Here is a 16,038-nt window from a genome sequence, read left to right as displayed (position 1 = left end):
GTACACATTGGACACCCCTATAGAAGGCCCTAGGTACCCCCCTAGGCAGGGTGCAGTGTATATGAAAGGTAGAGCATGTATGGTGTGTGTAACAATCTCTGGTAGTGAATTACAGCCATTTCTGTTTTTCACTATTGAGAAGGCTATCTTGCCCATAGGCTATATTGGGGAATGCTGAGTATAATGTTTACCTGCAAATCTTCGCATAGGAGCAAGATAGAAAATTAAAGTCTGGTATCCCTGAACTCAGAATTTAATAACACTTCTTTTAGGAAGGATGGTTTTTAAATCATGTGTTTGAGAACAGCACTTTTAGAAAGTGGCTGTTCTCTTGTCTAACCTTTCTGTGTGCCTAGGCCTGTTTGTGAATTGACTGTCTGGTTTGTGAGTGACAGGCGCTGGGGAGCCCCTAGGAGGGTGGATAAGTCAGCCCTAGGCTGAATGACTGCAATTGCATCTTGAGTGGTGGGAGGTGATAGCACCTGGGCCTGAATAGGGCTGTGGGTGCCTACCACAATGCTGGTACCACCTCCTGCTGGCCAGCTGATGACCCTGCCCCTCTTTCTGAAAGGAAGTGCTCAGGAACTGACCTGAAAAGGTTCTGACCATACCAAGGCCTCTCTGCCTCTAGAGAACAAAGGAAAGAAGAGCTACCCAGATGACAGAAAATTAGATAATCCTGGAATCAAGAAGGAACCTCAGCCAATTAGAAAGCTGGAAAACTGAAGAGGCAGGACTGTCCTGCTCTGTGTTTGTGGGCTGACCTGCAGTTGCTTTGCTGCCAAGGAGAGGGGAAGGACTTTGTCGGTGCTTAGTACCCTTGCTCGAAGAGATCTCCTAGAGAGCTGGCCTCCTGTTAAGAAGTCCCAGGAACAAAAGGACTTCACCCCCAGCTTCCCCCCTTAACTCTGCTGAGGACGGTCTGCCCTTCCTAGAGTGCTTGACCCAGTCACAGGGCCTCTGTAAGTTGTGCCTGCTGTTCAGGAAGCTGGACAAGGAGAAACTAAGACAATCTGCAAGTTTTCATGCTTTCCGAGTGCTTCCCTGACAGAGTGTGGAAATTCCCGCCACTGCGGGAGATCGCCGCACCGCTTGCTTGCGGACCGCATCACGTCGCTGCAAACAACGTTGCAGAGCCATCGCATCAAGGGGCTGCGAGAGGAGAAGATTGAAGCTGTGCAGCGCATCGCCGCCGCACCTGAGATCGTCGCCGTCCCGAAGATAGTCGCATCGTGCCTTTGCGAGACGCTTCCTATGGTACCTGTGCACCGGAATTAATACAAGGTATCGCATCCTTCCCCATACAGGCCGGGTTAGTCGCAACACGCCCGCTGCATCCAGCGGGGCTGTCGCATCGCCTCCCCAGGGTCTCAGGAGTGACGCATCACTTGTTTTTCAACGCTGCAGCTTCCACTTGGAACTTTTGTCACATCTAAAGGTACTATGGGATAAACGTGACGCAACTTTGGATTATTTTAACGCAAACCCAAGAACTCTTTTGAAATCATATTCTTGAACTGTGTATGTTGGATTTTTGTCGTTTTAGTCTTTTTTAGTTTAGATTAAATACTTCTATTTTTCTAAACTGGTGTGAAGTCCATTTGTGGTGTTTTCACTGTGTTACTGTGAGTGTTGGTATAAATACTTTACACATTGCCTTTGATAAGCCTGTCTGCTCGTGCCTTGCTACCAAGGGGGGGAGCAGGGGTAATTTAAAGAGTGTATCCCCCTTACCCTGACTAGAGGCAAGGGTCCCTATTTGTCACAAGGGCCTATGTGTGCCACCTAGAGACCCCGAAATCTAACAGTGAGGGCACTGTAGTGCCACTTGTGCGTGAGGGAAGAGGGGTCCTTGTGAGTGAGGGAGCTGTAGTGATACTTGTATGTGAGGGAAGAGAGGTCCCTGTGAGTGAGGTTGCTAGAGGATCCTTGTGCATGATGGAAGAGGGGTCATTGTGAGTGAGGGAGCTTGAGGGTTCCTAGTGCATGAAGGAAGAGGAATCCTTGTGAGTGAGGAAGCTTGAGGGATGCTTGTGAATGAGGGAAGAAGTATTCTTCTGGGTGAGGGAGCTGCAGTAATCCTTGTACCGGAGGGAAGAGGAATCCTTGTGTGTGAGGGAGCTAGTGGATGCATGTGAATAAGAGATCTGGGGACACCCTGGCGCTGTCCATGAGGGAGCCAAGCAGGCTAGATGGAGCGTGGGGCCTTTGAAGGAGAAATGAGAAAGAAGCATGCATCCTTGTGTAACATGACTGGTGCACAAGTAAAGCGCTCGGGTCAAGTTAGCGCTATATGCTTGTGAGAGGGTGATGGACCTCAGTGCAGAGCGCCCAGCAGGGATAAGGCCCGAGCCCCTGACACCCACAGTCCCCCCAGAACCCTGGCTCCTACTCCGGTTAGCACCGTCTCCCGGTGCCGGTGCAGATAAAGCGCTTTTCAGCCTCCCTCTCCCATGCCCTGACATCACCCGTGGGTCCCCAGGGAGGGGGGGAAAGGCTGTGCCAGGGAGTTACAACCATTCATTCACAAATCCCCCCTAGGATGTCTGTCCCCTGCCCTTGCTGCTTTCACAAAACTCCACGAGAAGTATGTCAGGGGTCATAGGTGCGGCTCAGAGAGAGGTGAGCTTCCATTCACGGAGCGAGGGCCCAGAGGCAGCGCACGCACCACTACGATTTACAGCATTCACCATATTCTGTACTGCTTGTTTATTGAGGCTGATCTCTTTAGTGCTGCGAAAAATGTTTGGTACGCGGATATAATCTTGCAATATTCCAAAATTTCCCGTCAGTCAAAATGTGTGAAATGTTCTCTATAAAGCAAAGCATGTGCATTTTTGGATGACTGGTATAAGAAGACAGTTTTTACTCGAACAGGACAGTTTCTACTCATGGTGGGCGTGCATGCAAAGGGGGGTGGAGGCTCAAGAAGGCATCAGGCTGCGGGAGGAGGGGGGCACGGGAGGAAAGTAGTCTGTCCAGTAAAGGGACCGGTAGTCACGGAAGGACACAAATGATGACATGGTCGTCATAAGGAGGTACTAAGAAGCCTACAACCAATAGAATGGCAGCATTTGAAACACAAGCCAATGAAAAAGATGGGCGGAGAATGGGCGGAGCTTCCACGAAGCTTCCAACGATACCAAATACTGCATGCCTCGCAAAGCGACATGGCATGCGCTACAAAGCTAGGCGAGACCTAAAAAAAACTAGTTACTCCCACGTTCTGGGACAAAGCTCCCAGAGTGTCGGAGTCGCTAGTTATTTATTTTGCAAACATTTTTAACACAAAGTTCGGTGAGCGGCTGGATGAAACATGGCAGCCACTGTCAAACCTTCAGTACCTACACAGAAAACGTCGGTGGCGGTGGATAATGTGAATGCACAGAGATCACCGCTGAGCTGACAATGATCTCTAGAAATGGTGCCTGGCAGTCCGATAGAGTAGTGACCTGATGGATGGTGGGCAGCCTGACAATCTTCATATCAGGTACTATGGGGGCAGATTTACAAGCCCCTTGTGCCTTTTTTACGCTGCTGGGAGATGCGTCACCTTGTAAAGCCCTGCGCCAAATGTAGGCGTTCCTGCGCGGGGGGGCGGTTCCAGCACAGGTACGCCTCATAAAAGTGGCTTAGTGAAATCTACAAGATTTGACTCAGCCACTATTAGGACCATGCTGCTTCAAAAACCCTGCGCCTGCTTGAAGCATGCGTAAAGATTAACACTCCATTTTGAGGATAGGTCTCCCCCGAGCTCTGCTGGAGCTGTGTCACGCTTGCGACGCTACTCCAGAATGCGCAGCCTTTACGGCAGCAGATGCATCTGTCCTTTTTTGCCCCATGGTTCATAAATGCGGAGCATCCATGGTGGGGGAGCCGTGACGCACAATTACTGGCGCATCCCTGCTGATATGCAGGGATGCGCCAGTTATTGTAAATCTGCCCCCCGGTTTTGAATTGTGCACCAAACCCATATCAAACCCACCCAAATTAATAATTGACGATTAGGCCAAGATTCTGTGCAGGCCTGGTAAGAGAAGTATAGATGTTGCAAGAAAAGGCAGATTTACTTATTTTTCGTTTTAGATTTTAGAACAACGATTACCATCATCATCTGTAAAAGAAAGACAGATTTCAGCATAAATAGAAGAAGAAAATAAGGCAAACGATAAAAGAAAACAGAAAGGGGGTTTATCTCCGCTTTTTTGGCTTTAAAAGCCAAGAAAGTGGAGATAAAATTATCTCCCTATTACCTAGCTGTCGCTAACACCAGTTAGCGACAGCTAGTAGGAGATTGCGACCATCTTGGGCCCCACTTTGCATGTCAGTGATATTTATCACTAATGACATGCAAAGTGGGCGTGCCAAGATGTTAGCGACTGGAAACAGTCGCTAACATCGCTATCTCCTATTACCAACTTTTGGAGATATTCGCGCTAAGCGCGAATATCTCCAAAACTAACACCTGCCCTGAGCAGTTCTTAGCCATGTTATCCAATGGGAGGTGGATAACATGGCTAAGAGCATTAGCTCGGTAATGCATGAATATCGCTGACTTTTCAGCGATATTCATGCATTGCGGCCGTTTTTTATCGCAGTTGCGATAAACCTTGATAATAGCAAGGTTTATCTGCGATAATTTCTGACGATGCGTAGCGTTAAAAAATTCGTTGCTAAGCATCGTTAGCGATAAATATCGCTTAACGTTGGTAAAATGCCCCAGAGTTCCTTTTATAGTCAACATCAAACCCACGTCAGTTAATAATTGGAAGAGAGTAATATTAAAGGTAAGGAAAAGAAAAGCATCAAGGACAGAGCAAGTGGAACCCCCGTAGTAAAAGTGAACACTTGCAGACAGGCAGCTTATCGGGGAAAAAAAATATATAGAAGCAGAATCCTAGGACATAAAAAGCTCCATAGTGATCTGAAACGCGAAGGAAGAAAAAGTGGGAAGAAGAGTACATTACTCTTTTTGCTCAAAGCATCAAATGGGTGAGGAAATATACGAACAAAAGAGAGTGTGTAATTATATCAGTGATAGAAAGGTTTGAAATAAAAAGATGTTAAAAGAGAAGATCTTGAGATTAAAGAAATAAAGAAACTTGTGATTTTCAAAGGCCTTCTATCATTTCCACGCTAAAGGCAGATGTGGAGAAAGCTGAATGAATGAAAGGTGATCCATTTTTAAATAAAAGTACAATGGTCGATGCATAGGATGCCTCATGTGAACCAGAGAATGGCTGGTGTGGGGTGCAAGAAAATGAGATGGTGGTCCAAGTTTGTAAACAATAGAGGCGGCGAAGAGAAGTGCAACATTTAGTGAGTGGTAAAACAACAGCATTAGAAATTCAGCTGAAGGCACCGAAAAAATCGAGAGTGCAAATAGACATCGGGGTTGAAGAGTACATGCAAACAGAATTATAGAAAGTTGTTCATCAGCCAGAAATGAGAGGCCTTCAGTAGTAAGAACTCTGGAACTAGAAGTGAGACTGGAGCTGCAGGAAGCCCACACCTGGAGACAGGTCAGAAAGATAAAGGCAAACAGTGAGGCCCAGCAATCATGCAGCCTGAGTGAGATTCTAGTATTTCAGGAGAGCCTGAGAACAACCTGGCAAACCACAACGCATTGCGTGACATGTATATCTAAGGGGTTCACAAAGATGGCATCTAATAACAAACTTTTGCCACTCTTGTTATGCATTGCTGTGGAATGTGGTGGCAGAGCAGCTACATAGTAAGGTGAGAAAACAAACTAATACACATTTATTTTAGCCTTGTTTGTACGAAGGTCTAAAACTACTCTGATTTGTTAAAGTTCTCTTTAAAATATCTGTTTTTGTGTAAAACTTGACACAATGTATTAATATATTTAAGAATATTGCATCATTTTGCACTATTGAACCACATTGTCACAAATAATTTCTCTGAATCCCTTCTCATTCTTCTCTTCCACAAGCACACACTCCCCGCGTAAGGTTTTTTGCTCATTTGCTTCACGCACTCACTGTTCAACAACTGGATGACTGTGTGATTGTTAAGAGCAGAAAAGAACAATAATTGAGGAGATATCTGGGGTGGTCAGCAGCAGTGCTTAATTTGTAAAAAAAAAAAAAAATTCAGGGTTCTCGTCAGGAGGCCACCGCAGCTTGCATCACACTTTGCCCCTGCCATGCTGCCAATGATAGTAACAACAACACTACTAACCATCTCACTCCTACAAGTGTACCAATTCGGACTATTTCAGGCCCCCAAAGCTATCAGAATGGCTTGGGCGGCAGGTAATGGTAAGTTTTAATGAATATAGCATTAATAACAATTGTTGTTATGGATCTCTCTAAATTAGCTAGACAGCGCCACCTACTGGTAGGCTGCCACTAGCGCCGGTGCTGACAATTAAGGTGCCCAGCAGCGTAAACCACCGAAAGGGTTGAGGGAAGGATTAATTTGTATTGAGGAGAAAATATCAGAGGATGGAGAGGAAAGAGATAGGAGAGATAAGAGCGTGAGTTCCCTTTTTTGGAGCAGAAACGAAATTACTTATCTACTAATAGGGCATTGTGATTTCACTTCCATGCCTGAACTATGAAGAGTAAAAGGCAACCGCGGCAAACAAAAAGCAGAGAAGTCAGTGGTTAGGTCAGGTACAAGGCGAAACACTACAATATTTCTTTTCAATTTTAGAAGGTAAGTTGCCCACAGAGGTGTCCGTGGGATTTGTCTTGTGGTGTGCACAATTCACATACAGCCTGATTCATGAAGCGAAATAGCGCCCGCAATGGCTGCGAAAACGCAATTGCGGGTGCAAATCACGGAATCGGCATTCAAGTACGAAATAGCGAAATCGCAAAAAAATAATAGCGATTGGAATAGCGATTACGCTGTAATAGTCGCAGACTCCGGGAAGTCGAGCATTAGCGATACGGAAATAGCGACCAACCACGGAATCTGCGAAATGAATAGCGAAACGCAATATTGTCTCAATCGGCATTCATGAAAGAAATACATTAGCGAAAATGCGCTAAATCGCACGTTTGCGCGGCGCAATTTAAGGACAACTCAAAGCAGGTGGTAACCATAAAAGCCATGATTAAGCAAAATTTGAAAAACTGTTAGCCAATCACCAACAGGTCCAGGCCTGACCAATCACACATAAGGACATTCAGCAGCAGCATTAGGCGTTCCACAATGCCTGGGATGTACATGGTGGTGAGGCGGCGAAGGCTACAGCGAGCAGCACGGAGGAGACGCATGAGGCAGGCAAGGATTTACCGGCAGCGAGTCACCTTGCTGGGCCAAACCAGAGAACAGATTTATGCAAAATACAGGCTGAATGGGGAAATGATCACCTGGCTGATACAAGAACTCGACCCCATCATGCAGCACCCAACAAGGCGAAACAATTCTGTGCCCACACATGTGCAGGTATTGTGCAGCCTGCACCTCCTGGCCTCCGGCAGTTTCCAGGGCATAGTAGCCGCTGCTGGGGGGATATCCCAGCCCACCATGTCACGCTGCCTCCACACTTTTGTTGACGCCATGCTCAGCCAGCTCCACCGCCACATCACATTTCCCACGAGCCAACAGGAATTGGACCTGACAAAACTACAATTTTATAATGTCGCCCATTTTCCCCATGTCCTTGGCTGCATAGACTGTACCCACGTCGCCATCTGCCCACCAGCTGGCACGGAGTATATGTACCGAACAGGAAGTCCTACCACTCCCTCAACATACAGATGGTCTGCAATGCCAAGACCATCATCACTGACATTGTGGCCCAGTACCCAGGGAGTACCCATGACTCCTTTATCTTCAGGCACAGCGGACTCCACACACGACTGATCAGGGGAGAGTTTGGGGAAGGACACCTACTTGGTAAGTACACTTTGTCGACAATGTCACATTGCTATGAAGTAACTGCGCTGCACAGGCAATCAACATCTGCTCCTCTCATTCAGGTGACAGTGGCTACGCCCTACGGGAATAGCTCCTGACCCCTTACCTCAACCCTGCCACACCTCAGCAAAGGCGCTACAATGTTGCGCACATCCGGACAAGGAACTGTATTGAAAGGACATTTGGCCTGCTCAAGAGCAGGTTCCGTATACTGCACAAGACAGGTGGGGCCATGTATTACAGTCCTGCAGCGTGCTGCCGCATTGTGGCTGTCTGTGCAATGCTTCATAACATTGCAACCAAGCGCCGGATACCAGTTGACATCTCAGGCAGTGAATCTGAGGGGGACGACCGGCCACCAGCACATGCGCACCATGCACGCGGGGAGAACCCAGCTGAAGGCCACAGACGTCGCAACCACATCACAGCTAACAATTTCTAGCCCACCCCCTTCCCCCACCCCACATATCACAATTGCATGCAAAATGTAATGATTACACAAGGCGAATGTGTGCTGCAAAATAAATGTATTTGTTTGATTCACAAGAAAAAAGGGTAATGGTAACAACTATTTACAAAATACAGTATTCCTGCATACTGCATGTGAAGGTTCATGGCAGGCTTAGCGTCAGCCTGCGCGTGTTTCCCTCACACAATGTCATTGGCGCCTCCGGCGCACAATTCCCAGGCGCCTGTGAGGCTCTTCCTCATCCTGGGCAGCTGTACCAGGCGTAGCCCTGGTGCTGCGCCTAGGTGGGGGGACCTGCGTGGCAGAGTGGCTGCTCACACTGGAGGCACCCTCACTCGCATCGTCTCCCCCTACAATGGCCGGTAGCACAGGTGTATGCAGTGCGGTAACGGCGGTGGTCAAGTGCTCCAGCACCCGGGTAATGTCCACGCAGCACTGGACCAGTTGGTGATGCTGGGTCAAAGAGCGCCGCGACAGCTGGGTGGTGGCATTTGCTGCCACATAATTTGAGCGACTATAGGTCGACAGCCGGCTCAACAGCTGGTGGTGGCGCCTGCTTGCAACACTGCGGTGCTTCACGAGCGCTGCAGTATTGTCCTCCATTGCCGCCGTCATGCGGTCCATGGCCGCCGTCATGCGGTCCATCCGCTCGCCGACTCCCGCCACATTGCGGCCAATCTTATGCAGCTGGAGCTGGATGGCTCCTTGCTGCTGCGACTGGCGCTGGTGTATTCGGAGCATGCGCCGCTCCACGCTCATGCAGGCATGGAGATGCCCATTGCCCCTCCTGCTGTTCGGCCGCTGTGTTGCGGATGTGGCTGGCCCAGATCTTGTTGGACGAGCTGCAGGTGGTGTAGCAGCTGGTGTTGCAGGTGCGGCAGGCACTGGAGGCACATTGGTGGGGTGCCTGGCTCTGGCAGCCGGTGGGCCTGCAGATGTTGCAGCAGGTAAGGTGGGGGCCCTGGCCTTGGCAGCCGGTGGGCCTGCAGATGTTGCAGCAGGTAAGGTGGGGGGCCTGGCCTTGGCAGCCGGTGGGCCTGCAGATGTTGCAGCAGGTAAGGTGGGGGGCCTGGCCTTGGCAGCCGGTGGGCCTGCAGATGTAGCAGCAGGTACGGTGGGGGGCCTGGATGCTGGTGTTGGCGCAGCGGCAGGGGCTGGTGGCTGGGTATCGGGTAGGGATTCCACCTCCTGGGCCTCCTCATCAATCAGCAGCCTCTCGCTGTCACTGCTATCATCCGCACCTGTGAGGGTAAGTGGATACTCATTAGGTGCATGTGACTGTCAGACGTGCAGATGTTACATGCATGCTGGGTGTCATTCCCTGGATGGCTGTGGATTTGCGCACTTTGGAACCTTTCTGGCCGCATTGTGGTACTACTACATTGTGGACATACTACGTCTCCCACAATGCTTCAGGGCATTTCCTGATGCACAACATAGGCATGACTAAGGGCCAATGAGTGAGCCTATTTGGTCAGGGACGGTCATAGGGGACAGGGTCGCAGTCGCATGCCACTTACCTTGGGTGTCTTGGGTGGGGCGGGAGGAGTCCAGAGGGGTCACGTCAACACACGCCTCCCTCTCCAAGGTGTCCTCAACCTGGTCCTCCAGGGGTGTGTTGGGTGGGACAGTCGGTCCACCACCTCCAGTGCCTGATGCCTCACCAAGGCGCTCCGCCACCCTCTCCTTGGCACGCCCTCGGAGGTCGTACCAGCGCTTTTTCAGCTCCTCCAACGACCTGTCCGCAACGCCCACAGAGTTGACGCTGGAGGCTATCCCCACCCAGATCCTCCGCTTCTCCTGCTGTGGGACCCTCCTGGAGTTGGCACCAAAGAGCTGGTCGTGGTTGGCCACCACCCCTTCAATCAGGTTCTCCAGCTCCTGCTCGGAGAACTTGAGTTTGCGCTTGCGGCCAGCGCTGTTGCTGGGGCCAGGGAGAGGTTCGTCGGACATGGCGGTCGCTATTTCGGCCGGTTCGGGAGTCGCTAACGGAGGTTTAGCGTCAGCTTTCCGTCGTCAACACTCGAAGGATAGCGTCGCTGTGGTGTTTGGGGGTGGGATTTGGCTACTTCCTGGTTGTGATGTCATCACGGTGGTCGGAATGCGTCTTCCCGTTTTCCAGATCCCGCGAGAATGCGACTCGCATTCCCGAGCGCACGGGATTGCGAGTCGCAATCCCGATCGCAGGTAGCCGGAAATAGCGATTTTTCTGCGTTTTTTGTAGGTCGCTAACGGCTTTAGCGCCCGCGTGCGAGTCGCTATTTTTTCCCCGAAAAGTACATGAATGCCGTTTTGCGTTTCCTCAATAGCGAGTCGCTATTAATCGCAATTAGGGACACGCAAAACGGCCCGTACATGAATCAGGCTGATAATTAGGTAAACAAGTGAAAGGGAAAACTGGCATTTAGCACTATACTTAGAGCGAAATGCATCCTTGTGTCTATTTTGGACACAAGGCCACATTTAGTGATAAAAAACGAGTGTAAAAAACACCCCGAACAGGAGCTACTCATGTTCTAGATATTTGCCTTGTTTCAGTATTCCCACAATAGAATTTTTGCATAAACAAGTCTTTGATCATGAAAGCGATATTGGTGTCTTTTCTGTAATTTCACATAACAAGAGTAATGCAAAACGTGGGCAATGGGCTACATACTTCGGTGTAACGAAAATTTCGCCTAGGCCTAGATTAGTGCCAACATGGACACAAGAAGTGAGGGCAACACAGATACGTTATTGTAAGTACCAGGACATTTGCTACTTCAAGTTAGTTTAAAATACTTCTGCTGCTTTAATTCTAGAAGTCAAGTTGTAACTACATTTAATTTATAGAAGACTTTCAATTTGTAGTACACATTTCTGGAGCTCTGGAGCTATTTTAGACTCTTAGGGGAATATTTACAAGCTCCCACCGCCATAGGAACTTCAATTTTTATGACTTTCCTGTGGCGCTAAATCCTTCGCCTTATTTACAAGGCGTTGTTAAGCCACTTGACGTGGCTAAACGCTGCCTTGTAAATAAGACAATCTTTCACCTTACACGTAGTCTGAATAAGGCATGCAGTGAGCGTTGCGGTGTGCGATCTGCTGCAACACCCACTGATTTTGATGCTGCGCCCTATTTACAAGGGTAGAGTAAATAGGAGGCAGCGCTAAAATTAAGACAGGGATAACCTACCCTTCACATGGCAAAAAGAGGAGAAATGCTCAATTTCTCCTAGTTTTTGCTGTTTCAATGTGTACTGCGTTGTCCAGCAGACATAGAAACAGCAAATTACTATGAATGACTGTTTATTTGCCGGATGGTGTCCCTTCCTGCACATAAACAATCATTTAAAAAATGACGATTTGCAACTTCTACGATGTGTGCTGCACAATGCAGCACACATCGTAGTTACAATTCACCCTTTTAGATTCTAGTACTGGCACTAAATCTAGCCACCAAGCGCCAGCGCAGCCACCCTTTCACAATAGTGAAAAAGGTGTCTTCATTGTCTTCATTGGTGAGAATGTTTGTTTATGTGCAGGAATGGCAAGCAAGGCGTTCGCAAAGTTTGCATCGCCATACCTTTTTGAATACGCCCCATAATAACTAAAAGAGCCTAACGGAAGTATTGGGTGCGAAACAGAACTGATGTCAACGATGTCCCTAGAGTGTGTATGTAGTTGGAGATGTATGTATGTATGCATGTATGTATGTATCGCATACTTATATAGCGTGAACTGTCACCCAGAGGGTATCCTGGCGCTTTGACTCTGTAAAAAGGTAGGGCCGAATTCGACCAAGAACCCTTCAGTATTTGCCCGGCGTTAGCCGCCTCTCATACCATTCAATATTACCAAACAAAGAGGCAGGCGCTGGAGACTGGAAGGCAGGAAACAGGAGTTTATTCCGACGGAGCAGAACACGTCAAATCAGACAACAGGGTATCTTCTCGAGGTGCTCTAACCGCATCTCTGAGGCCTGGCCTCTTATACACAAGTTTATGGCTTTATTACATTTATGACATCCGTGGTATTGCTTTGAAGTACGAAAAAGGCATCTTTGGAATCCCCGGTTCAGGCCCGTTCTCACACATATCTACAGTAGGGGTCCCCACCCAAATCTCAGCATGATGGCTATCGCGCAGCTGGACATTCCGCTGGGAACAGGAATGCGGGCGATCGGTCGGATCTAGGGGTGTGAAGGCATTGATTAATCCCCGCACCTTTGATGTGAGGCGAGGTCCTACTGTAGGGGGCAATAAACTGCATCTGTTGGGCTAGGTGATGGCCTGGGATCAGGCCGGATAATCGGGCAGGGAGGAAGAGGTTATCAAAGGGCCTGTTCTATGAATGAGATGAAAGAGTGAGGGGGTTCAGCACGGGATGTGGCTCGGAGACAGGGTCGCGCTGGAGGTGCGTTTATGGCCCAAGCAGGAGAGACCGGGGGCTGTCGGGCGCGGGGGGATGCTTGCGAGGCCGGGGAGTGAGGGGGAGAGACGTGCAGGCTATTGGCAGTGGGCAGAGAGGCCATGGCACACAAAATGTCTGCCACTTACGTGCATGAAGGGGCCTAAAAAGGGACAAGATGGCGTGGCCACTGTTTCACGATTTTCACTTTACTTTCAACAGTGGCTGTAGTGAACATAAATGAACGCCGCTTATGTATACCTAATTTAGTCATTTTCCACAGTCCCCAGTTTTTATCATAAGTTAGTTCATTTCTGTTCATGTCACAGGTGAGGATGTACAAGCTGACATTAGTTATACAATTCGCTTTGGTAGCCCATATGCATTACGGGCAGATGGAAATAATTCTGCTATCAATGCTGACAGAATCGTACATAACCATATGTAGTCAATGTGATAGGCGAGGAGGCAGTGCATACAAAATTACATTAGCTGTGTCATACATTAGACCTGGATATGGGGACATTACTTAGATGATGTAGGAAATTCATTCGAATACAAACATGATGTTATACAAAAAAATGTTCTGGCAGAATAAGGGCTATTAAGTACATTACTTGAGGTCTGGACTCCGTGGGGATCAAAACTAGACAGCATGTTCATGTGTATGACTGGTGTTCTACAATCATCATGATACAGAGTTAACTCTTTCTTAGTTATCCATGCACAGTTGAAAGTGACCGATGTAAGGTTTCGAAAGCTCAATTGGGTGATAATCAATACAAAGTGGTTGGGAGAGGAATTCAACTTAATACAAGTGACAGTCAAGGGGTGGTAATGTTCAGAAAGTGTTCTTCTTTCCAGTGTCTTATTACAGCGAGCCATCACTGGTAGGCTCTCATTGTTCTTCCTTTTTTTTTTTTTTTTTAGTTGGCACTGTTGAGCACTGGCGGTGGAGCTATGCGTCCAGCTCTAATCCAGATTTCGCGTTGCAGGGTGTGGCCATTCTTTGCTCTCGGACCACAGTCCTGTTTGTCTTGTTCCTAACTGATCTAACATAGGTACTTTAGGCGGGGTACCCGCATTCCGTTCTTCTTTCGTGGCAAACCCTATTCTATCTTTGTGCTGTGTTTCTTCTTTAAGTCAAGTTAAAAAAAAACTCCATATGGAAAAAAGGGGGGATGGGGCCGTGCTTTGGGAGGCCGAGGGAAGAGAGGGTGGAGTGGGATCAGATCTGAAATGGACCAAGGAGGGCAGAAATCTCAAGCAAGTGGGCCCATCAATCAGGCTCAATGGGCTGGGACTTTTGGCACGAGCTGGTCAACATGCAGGGGCTTCTGGACAGCCCTTCTTTCTTTCACTTTCCATGTTGAGAATGGTGCCTCGTCCCGCATCTCTTTGCTCTGTGGCTCCGCCTTGGTCGAGGTCATAGATGTTCCCCGATCTGCAGCCAGGCTGTGCGTCACGTCCGGCCCCTCTCCTCCGACGACTGCATGTTATCTTTAAATAAGTACAAAAACAAGTCTTAGAGAACTGGCAGGGGAAGACGTTCACACACTTCAATTTCTCTCCCAACCCCAAGTAGTTGGGGAAACGTTTATCGGTCACGATAGGGTGGATGTTTATTAATCCTTACATCGGGGTATGCTATTAACTCATGAATCATTGCTGTGGTGCAGGTTTGCAGGCATTTTTACTATTTTCCATCATCATGTCTGTGTGGTGTTTATTCCTGTTACATTCGCGAACGTGATTTATCTTTAAAAACAAGGTCATCAGCTACACTCTTTAAGGTTTTCTGGGACGGCTGGTACAGAACTGGGACCATTCTGGAAAAACGGGGACGTTTCGGACACTCTACTTTTGTGCAATGGGCGGTGGTAATCTGAATGATGAAGGTGGTGTTACTAAAGCACTAAAAAAAGCCACTGACATATAGCTCCCTTTTAAGGGCCAGATTAGGGGACATCAGTCGTCTTACCTGTCCTTTCTTTCTCAGCCAATTAAGTTCCAACATCTTACAGAAAGGAGAGGTAGTAATATGGCAAGATACGATCGTTTTGTTTCTGTCAATTTGTTCAAAAACTGTCGTGTTCAAAGCCAATTATACATGTACCGGCGAGGTACAGTGTCGTCATTTATTGAAAAGGGAGCAAGGGAGCCCTCAGAGGGAGAGAGCGTCGTGCGCACCAAATAGGCTATTAGTACACGTACAACATAAAGAGAGAGAGAGAGAGGAAAAAACGTGTATAATATTTGGCTATTCAGTGCACACACACATAGAACAGTACGGGTCAGTTTTACGTGTAAAAACACAAGCTGAGGGAAAACATAAATTCCTAGTTTACGTACACACAAATACCAGATAGGGCGCGACAGTACATACATCAAGTACGAAAACCTAAGACAAGACACAGAGCTATTTTGGGCAAAAGGACTTTGTCATGCGTGTTGCGTATTCTCAGTATTCCCTTTAATTCATTTGGGGGTCGAGCTCTTTTTATTCTCCGTCCTTCCTAATAGTAGACAATTTTTGTTGGTAACCTCGTCGCTAACATCGCTATCTCCTATTACCAACTTTTGGAGATATTCGCGCTAAGCGCGAATATCTCCAAAACTAACACCTGCCCTGAGCAGTTCTTAGCCATGTTATCCAATGGGAGGTGGATAACATGGCTAAGAGCATTAGCTCGGTAATGCATGAATATCGCTGACTTTTCAGCGATATTCATGCATTGCGGCCGTTTTTTATCGCAGTTGCGATAAACCTTGATAATAGCAAGGTTTATCTGCGATAATTTCTGACGATGCGTAGCGTTAAAAAATTCGTTGCTAAGCATCGTTAGCGATAAATATCGCTTAACGTTGGTAAAATGCCCCAGAGTTCCTTTTATAGTCAACATCAAACCCACGTCAGTTAATAATTGGAAGAGAGTAATATTAAAGGTAAGGAAAAGAAAAGCATCAAGGACAGAGCAAGTGGAACCCCCGTAGTAAAAGTGAACACTTGCAGACAGGCAGCTTATCGGGGAAAAAAAATATATAGAAGCAGAATCCTAGGACATAAAAAGCTCCATAGTGATCTGAAACGCGAAGGAAGAAAAAGTGGGAAGAAGAGTACATTACTCTTTTTGCTCAAAGCATCAAATGGGTGAGGAAATATACGAACAAAAGAGAGTGTGTAATTATATCAGTGATAGAAAGGTTTGAAATAAAAAGATGTTAAAAGAGAAGATCTTGAGATTAAAGAAATAAAGAAACTTGTGATTTTCAAAGGCCTT

The sequence above is a fragment of the Lissotriton helveticus genome, chromosome 3_2 (assembly GCF_964261635.1).
Source record: "Lissotriton helveticus chromosome 3_2, aLisHel1.1, whole genome shotgun sequence".
NCBI lineage: Eukaryota > Metazoa > Chordata > Amphibia > Caudata > Salamandridae > Lissotriton > Lissotriton helveticus.
This window is presented reverse-complemented; position numbering follows the sequence as displayed.